Source organism: Danio aesculapii, chromosome 19 (genome assembly GCF_903798145.1).
Source record: "Danio aesculapii chromosome 19, fDanAes4.1, whole genome shotgun sequence".
Classification (NCBI taxonomy): Eukaryota; Metazoa; Chordata; class Actinopteri; order Cypriniformes; family Danionidae; genus Danio; species Danio aesculapii.
In genome coordinates this window covers 22,672,404-22,681,639 of record NC_079453.1, presented here as the reverse complement: position 1 = coordinate 22,681,639, position 9,236 = coordinate 22,672,404, and the positions used below count along the sequence as shown (strand labels likewise).

Sequence of the window (9,236 nt, the reverse complement as noted above, 5' to 3'; positions counted from 1 at the left end):
GTAAACCGTCCAAGCTAAACATGCTCTCCTTTTCAGTTATTGAGGAGTTTGACGAGGCTTGACGAGGAACAAAAAAAAGCTTGACGAGGAACAAAAGTTTGTTTACATTTGCCGTTCGAGTTTTTTGTTGCATATCTCGATGTTTATGCGATCCTTCGTTTAATCTACATGGACTCTTATCGTGTTTAGATGGAGCCCGGCGCTCATAAGCATGACTGACTTCAACACGCACGCACAAGAGGATATACTTCATTAAGAGGGAGAATTCACGTGAACCCCAAAGTCAACGGCCTGGATAGAAGTGGAAGAGAAAATGCTTCCAGTGAGCGTAAACATAAAACTAAAGTGTGCACAACTGAGCATGCACATTCATACACAAATGCATTTACACTTTTTTTTTATTAGAAAAACATTTTTAATTAATTTGAAATATTTTTAAACCAGCATCTGCAGGATGTGTGTGGTATTCTTCTAAATAAAGTAGTTTCAGTCAGTCTTACCTCTACAGCCTGATACAAGCAACAGTCCGGCGAACACGATGGCATTTTTACTCTGAGACAAGCTCTGCTCGCTCACACAGCAAGAGAGAGAGAGAGAGAGAGAGAGAGAGAGAGAGAGAGAGAGAGAGAGGGAGGAGAGAAGGGGAGGAGGGAAGGAAAGTGAGAGGATGAGAGGACTTGAGAATAGACAGAGGGTTGAGATGAGACCCAGAGAGCTGCTGAAACAAGAGAGGGAGAGACTCAGCTGACAAGCAGCTTGCGTCTTACAATACTCTGGTGGATTAAGCTGAGAGAAAGAAACTCGAGGTGTGAGTGAGATAGAGGGAAGGAGAGAGAGAGATGGCTAGTGCGCCGATTTGTCAATACAACTTGCATATTGGGTTTCCCTTTAGTAAACGAACAAAAGTCTGACATCTTTCATCATTCTTAACTTGTAAAAGTTATTCTTGTGCTGAACAAAAGGAGCAGGGCATTGTTGGGGAAAAATAAATGAATGGGGACTAAGGTAGTCTCATTGTCGTTTTGCAAACAGCTTCTATACCAATGACAGCAGTTATTTAACTGGATTAAATTGACTGACAATAAAATAAGATATTTTATGAAATGATAAAAATATTGAAGTTAAAATAGTGGTATTGTGTTGTTAAATATCGACCATAACCATGTCTGAAAACATGGCACTTTTAAAAGTGAGAAGAAATGTCATTAGTATATTACATAAGAATTAATTCTAAGATAATTAACTACTCATAATATAATATAATACAATATATTATAATATAATATAATATAATATAATATAATATAATATAATATAATATAATATAATATAATATAATATAATACTTATTTTTTGTGTTTTTACATTACTTATTATTTTTAATAGACAGACAGACAGACAGATAGACAGACAGACAGACAATTATTAATATACTAACTATATACTATAATGAATATAACTGGTATTATTTAGTAATCTAAATATAAAAAAGAATGATTGAAATTCTTTATTAACTCTCACGTAATAACAATACAAATTAAATAAATTTAGAAAACAGGGTTTCAGTAGGTTTAACAAAGTTAAATTTAAGACAGTTTTAAATGCATTATGAACAAAATTTTACACACATATATATATATATATATATATATATATATATATATATATATATATATATATATATATATATATATATATATATATATATATATATATATATATATATATATATATATATATATATATATATATATATATATATATATATTTCATATATATATACAAGGCTAAATAAAATATTCGGGTTTTTAAATATCCCAGTGGAAAAGATTTCCTCTTGCCCCATCAATAAAAAAAAAAAAAAAAAAAAAAAAAGTAATTTAATACATTTACTAATACAACAAAAATAATTACAGTGTAGGTCAGGTCAGCATCCTAAGCAGTATTTACATGGAGAACTTTTACACAAATGTTATTGTAAGGAAAATAGAATAAATAGAGTTAAGATTGAAAATATTGAGATGGATTGTTGGTGATTGTATGGGTGTTAGCCAGATTGGGTATCGTATCTATACATGAACAAAGGAAAATTAACCTATTAAAAACATTTAAGACCTAAAATACAATATTTCAGTAGATTTAAGACTTTAAGGCCTAAAATTTTGTTGTTGATATTTAATATTTTTTAAGACTTTTTAAGACCCTACAGACACTCTTAGAAAAATACAAATAATTTCAAATAAAACTGGATAAATATATAAAATGTAAATAACTATTTACAGAATATGTATTGTTAATATCATCACATAATATCATGCTTAAATGAGCACAGAACTTTGTGAAATGCATATTAGTCAGCTACTAAGAAAACCTTCCTCTAGAGACCATCCTGCACTCTTTGTCTTCCCTTACCTTCCATCATCCTTCCCTTTGTCTTTTTCTCAGTCTCTTTTACCCCCCACATCAAACTTTGCCTTGGCTTCTGTCAAGTTTCAAATTCTCTGAAAGCCTTGAGACAGATCCCCACATCCAGCTCTCATGACACACACACACACACACACACACACACACACACACACACACACACACACACACACACATACATATACATACAGAGAGAGAGAGAGAGAGAGAGAGAGAGCGAGAGAGGGAGTGAGAGAGATTTTGTTCTCATCCCTTTTTTTCACTCCCATTTCCCCCCTGAAGTTTGGCTTTGAACAGCACAGCCAAAGAAAACCTTTTCCTCTGTTTTTCTCAAAACTCAGCATATCACAACTGAAGAGTGTTTCTGAAACACACACAACAGAGGCCAAATCCCAGCAAAAATTCCTCCTCCCACAGGTCTTCACCAACAAAACGCCTAATTTTCTTTCTGATACTAAACGCTCAATATTTCTCACTATTTAAAGCATACATGCTCACTTGAAACTGTTCTGTTATATGGAAGACAAGCATGCATACAGTAATCTGACTCAACACCATGTGGGTTGAGTTATTTGCAAAACCGTAGTTATACTGTACCACAAATTACCACCACTATTTTCGACCAGTTTTATGACACAAGAGAGTTTACCCAATGTTGTTTAAACGCATCCTCATAGTCATGTGGCTGCGAGCAAACGTTTGTTCTGACTGTGCAGTCTCTCCTCTACGGGTCACACGGGAGGATCTTTAAACATTAAATAAAGGTTTCGCAAACATTCTGAAGGTCACACGGTAACAAAGTGTTTGTTGGGAGTTAATAGAGGGTTGTTCGAGCATTGTTCACAGTTGGTATGAGAAGGAAAAGGTGATCCAAGAATAGAACAAAGGTCAGATTGTACAGCCAACACTTCTGATAGGTAGAACTTAAGGTTTCCATGATTATAGACAGATAAGGATGTACGTTTAGATAAACAAGTATAAAGTTAGACAAAAAGTTTGACAGCTATAAAGTTAGACCGATGTACAGACAGTGAGACAAATAGCTATGAAGACAAGTAAAGAATTATTTAGTTTAACATTAGATAGTGACATGTTTAACATTAGATAGTGTGTATATTATCCAGTAACATAAGATGGTTAGCACTTTAGTTTAAGTAACAGTTCACACCATTTACTGCTGGCTTATTACCTGCCTATTAGTAGAATATTAACTGTTTATTAGCACTTATAAAGTATGATTTAAGACTATTGTACATCCCTAATCCCACACCTAAACCCAACTAATACCTTATTAACTCTTAATAAGCAGCTAATTAGTAGTTTGAGCTTAAAGTCTTAGTTAATGGTTTGTTAATAGCATGAATTGTACATTAAAATAAAGTGCAACTTCCCAGTGATGGGTTGCGACTTGAAGGGCATCCGCTGCTTAAAACATATGCTGGATAGGTTAGTGGTTCATTCCACTGTGGTGACCTCTGATTAATAAAGGGACTATGCCCAAAAGAAAATGAATGCATGCATATAAAGTGTGACCAAATTTTGACAGTTGAACAGGGTTACTTTTAGTTTAAAGGTGTCTTTGTAACAGTGAAGCTATTCATTATTTACTGAGTAATGTACATGTACTTATATGTTACGGTTAGAATGTGGATAAGGTTTAGTTGCATGTAATTATGCAACATTATTGTAACTACAATTAGTAAGTACATGTAATGTGTGTAATAAGGACACCTTAAATTAAAACAAGGACACCTTAAAATAAAGTGTTTCCAAATACAGCTAGTAGAACAAGACATGTATATAGTTAGAAAGTCAGATAAGATGGGGATATACTGTAGTTATGAAGCCAGAAATCTGTAAAGTTAGTTAGGTGGATATAAGAAAGTGTGTAACTTTTGCAAAGTGGGAGGGGACATGCACAAAAAAGGTGGGGTTGTTATTTTTGATTTTAGTTTAAATCCCATTTCCAGCATTTACATATATTTAGGAATTAAGAAATACATAATTAAAGATATAATTAAGCGAAATATAAAGATAAATACTGCCAAAAAGAAAAATATGTTTCATTTTTGTTATTGTTTAATGGGGCTTGATCTTCAAGTGTAAATGTTTACCATTAATCGTGTGTTAATTAATATAACAGGGTTCATATACAGCAATTAAAACGGATTATGGAGGTAATTTAAAACCTGTTGAGACCTTTAAGACTCTTTCCATATATTTTAAGACCTCATTGATTTATCCAGTTACGTTAGCAATCAGTCATAGTTGTGCTCTGAGTTTAATTAATAAAAAGGGCAAATTTTGCTGCAAACAGAGAACAAAAGAAGCTAAGAAACCTATCAGTGTCTGTAAAAGTATCTGTCATTTAATGCAGCAGTTAGTAAGCATAGAGATGACAACAAAATCAGCAGAACTGCATAAATATACTACACAGAAAAACCCCAGAACACAATGACTAATCTCTTTAAAAAAATCTAAAATCACTTTGGACAAATATACATATACAATGAAAATATTATACAATACAAAATGTAAGATTGCAGAAAATGGCATTTAAGGCTTTTTTAATACGTTTTAAGGACTTTCCATTAAAAAAAAAAACTTTTTAGACCCTGTCGACACCGTGAAATAAGATGCTAAACAATTTACACAGTTAAACTTATATTTCAAACTAACCAATTTACCAAACAATGCAAAATAAATGGTTAATTATCAGACACATTAACCAAATCAGTATTTCGTAGATAGACCGCTACAAAATTGAAATTATATAATAAATACAAATTATATGTGATTACAAGTAAAATATGATCATTATTACATTAAATATTCAGCTAAAAGTAATCAAGGCATTTAGTTTCACTTCACTACAGTAACTTAAAAAAAGGATAACAAATGAATTGGTATGTGGAACTTTCCCCAGTGAAAATTACACCCTGTGTACAAGATATGCTCTGCAATCAGACATAGACATGTAATTAGTTAGTTAGTTAGTTAGTTAGTTAGTTAGTTAGTTACATATATACCATTAAACAGTAAGAAAGAGAGGTATATTGTGAGTTAAAGTTAGATAAACGTGGGACCCAGGTAGATTATTACACAGACGTATATAAATTCAATTAGATATTAAAATAAAACTGTTGACCTAGACATATACTGTTAGTTAGTTAGTTAGTTAGTTAGTTAGTTAGTTAGTTAGTTAGTTAGTTAGTTAGTTAGTTAGTTAGTTAGTTAGATAAACAGAGGAAAGAGAAAGATGTATAGAATGGAGGTGAGAAAAAGAGGTATATTGTTAGATGAACTTGAATTTAGGAGCCAGGTAGATTATTAGACAGGTATAAATTCAATATAGATATTAAATTAAATTGTATGAGTGTTAATTAGACATATACTGTACATAAAGATGTATATAGTTAGTTCGCTATTTAGTTATATAAAAAAGGTTAAGATACAGAAATTTAGAAAGATAAGAATCTACTTAGCTAATTAGTTATAACATTAAGTACTCTCTTACTTTCTCATACAGGTGTAAAGATAGATGGCTGGATATGTACATAAAGTCTGGGACATACCAAGCTAATATCAAAGAACTAACAGCAACTCAATTTAATGTTATGAACCAATGAGAAATGATGTGTGGAAGATACCAAACAAATTAATCTTAAGACACTCACAGACAGCCTTTAGATTTACCATATACTGATTAGGTTTAAAGCTAGAAAGACAAAGTTATAGAAAGTAGACAAAGTTAAATTGTTAATTACACTCCACACAGGTGAGCGGGCTTGACAAACCACCTTTAGAAACACTCCCTCACTCCATACGCACCTGACACTTCACTTATACTCCATCTCACAAGGACTAAATATGGAGGATCATGTTTAACTGTGATTGTACCACAAATTATGTTGCACTACCTGTTTTCACCAAACTTATATACCTCCTTTGCACAATATCTTGCACAGTATTGTTATGTCTTCTTAGGTTATGTGTATAGTTTATGTATAACATATGTGTTGTGTTCCTATTAATGACTACATGGTTAACGTATTTAACTGTAAAATGAACAGTACTTTACTGTAGGACAGTTATGCAATATGTTACTGTAATTTAAAGTTGAATTGTGAAAATTACTGTATATTTTAGAGTAAAATATACAGTATACAAACTATACAACACTGTAAATAAATATACAGTAAGATAATTGGTTTACATTAAGATACTGGCAAACAACTACCAGTAGGATACTGTAGAATTGGTAACTGTCTATGTTTATTTATATAGCACTGTAGTTTTGCGAGAAGCATGTAATGACAATAAAGCTCTTGACTTGATTTGACAGCTATATAGATACAGAGATACCCATACGGGTATACAGAGAGACTCATATGCTGTTATTTAGAGATGGTAAGTTCGACGGCCAGACAAGGTAACTGGGTTGATGCGGTCATATTAAGTGTTGCTACTGGCTTTAATCAGTATTTCTGTGAGCATGAGTGAGAGAACGCAATGTCATAACCAGACTCATGTGCATCGAAAAAATGCCCTGGTTTTGACCATGACCTCGTGTGTGAGGAGTTGATAAAACACGCACACAGTGGGGAATCAAAGACACTAGAAAGAGGATGATATTTAACTTGGCTAAGAAGTAGTTTAAAATTTGATTTACTTCTTTTATTTAGTGTTTTCCTGGAATACTGTTCAGAGCAATTCACCCTGTCTATTCAGCGAATTAGACAAATGCTTGAGACTATGAGAGACTTGTGGCCGTCTGGGCAAATAACCCAATGCGCTAATTTCTGTCTTGTGCACTGCGATCAGTCATCTCACTCGTATTACCTAACTAGACGGAGCAAATTTCATCCACAGGCAACACACTTGTGCACGTAAACGCATACATTATTTCCACACGAAGCTTACTGAACTCTGATTGACCTTGCCTTTCAGTGACATCACAAACGTACTGTAAAAATCCACATTTGCACACACCGGTGGAAAAAAGAGAAATAAATAAACTGCACTGACATACATACACACACACGCCTTTGTTTAGAGATCTCAGGGGATAAACGTTAGTGACAGCTTTGGAAGTTTCAGGTTTCATAGAGAGGAGCCAGTCAGTGCGCGTGTGTGTGTGTGTGTGTGTGTGTGTGTGTGTGTGTGTTAGATACAGAAAGTAAGAGACATGTTTGCGCAACCTGAGGTGTTTGACAGTTTATCAGCAAGTGGAAATGAACCTCGAATAAACAGGAGGAATAAAAACAAAGACGAAAACGATATGTTTACTGCAAGATGCACTTTCTGCTTAAACGTAGAGGGCAACAGCAGAGTTATACCACATTTTTATAACTATGGAATAAATTATGACATTTTAGTGTCTGCAGCAAAACAAGCTTACAAAAGTGACTAAAAATACAAAATGTAATGTAAAGTGCCTAAAGTTCTTGTTCTGATGTTTTAGGCAAAACTATATACAGGTGAAGTCAGAACTTTCAGCCCTCCTAAATTATTACCCCTCTAGTATATTTCCCCTCAATTTCTGTATAACGGAAATAAGACTTTTTCAAATTATTTATAAACATAATAGTTTTAATAACCAATTTATACTGATTTCTTATATCTTTGCCATGATAACAGTGCATACTATTTTTCAAGATACTATTATTTGACTTAAAGTGACATTTAAAGGCTTAACTAGGTTAATTAGGTGAATTAGGCAAGTTATGGTAACTAGGCAAATCATTGTATAACAGTGGTTTGTTTTGTTGACAATTGAAAATAAATATTGCTTAAGGGGACTAATAATATTGACCTTAAAATGTTTTTGAAAAAATTAAAAACTGCTTTTATTCTAGCTAAATAAAACAAGTAAGACTTTCTCCAGAAGAACAAATATTACAGGAAATACAGTGGGAAAATTCTGTGTTCGGTTAAACATAATTTGGGAAATATTTGAAAAAGAAAAAAAAATTACAGGAGGGCTAATAATTTTGACTGTATATGTATATAAACATGAAAAAACTTATTTTATCTTGCACTTAAATACAAAAAAATAAATAAAAATTATTATAATATTTAAATTTGACTTTTATAAGGATGCAATGTCATCTTAAAATGTGTTAAAATATGTCATTAAATGATTTTCATCCTAAATTAAAGCTTATACAAAGTTTTATTGTGAAACTATGCATGCAAGCTGATTGGCCACACACAATCTGCTCCTACATTAACTACAGCCTCAGCAGCCAACAAGCTTGCTTCTCAACATTTTAAATGCCTCAGTGTTGCTTTACTCTAGCAATATGCAATATCCACCCCAGCTCCACCTGCATTTAGATCTGCTACAGGGATTGCATTTCTTGTTTGCAGCAGCAACATTATATTCTCATACTGCATGTCTGTGAATTTATTGGCAGTACATCGTACTCTGTACTTGTACAACCATAACAATCAAAGCAGAAGAAGCAGCAGCAGCATAGCAGATCTGTGCCGCCAAGACCACACATTAAAGGGCACCTATGATGAAAAATCTACTTTTCAAGCTGTTTGGACAGAAATGTGTGTAAGTATAGTGTATAAACTGTCATATTGGGGTGAAATAAACACACCCAGAACTTTTTTTTTTTTTTGTTAAATTTAACAACATAAAAACTGTGGACCAATTGGACCGGTTTTCAAATTGACCGCAACTTTACGTAGGAGTGCGGTCCCCCGCCCACCAATATTGATTGACAGCTGTGCGCATTAACATGTCCCGGTAGTCACGTGTATAATCATATCAACAAGAGAGGACGAGCACAAAGCAACCG

The 9,236-nt window shown here is 33.1% G+C and overlaps 1 protein-coding gene across 1 annotated transcript in view; it reads right to left on the bottom strand.

The window, feature by feature from the left end:
- Nucleotides 1–9,236, bottom strand: part of LOC130247093 (growth factor receptor-bound protein 10-like) — a 94,323-nt gene that overhangs the window by 11,746 nt on the left and 73,341 nt on the right. The gene's annotated exons all lie outside the window — the stretch shown is intronic.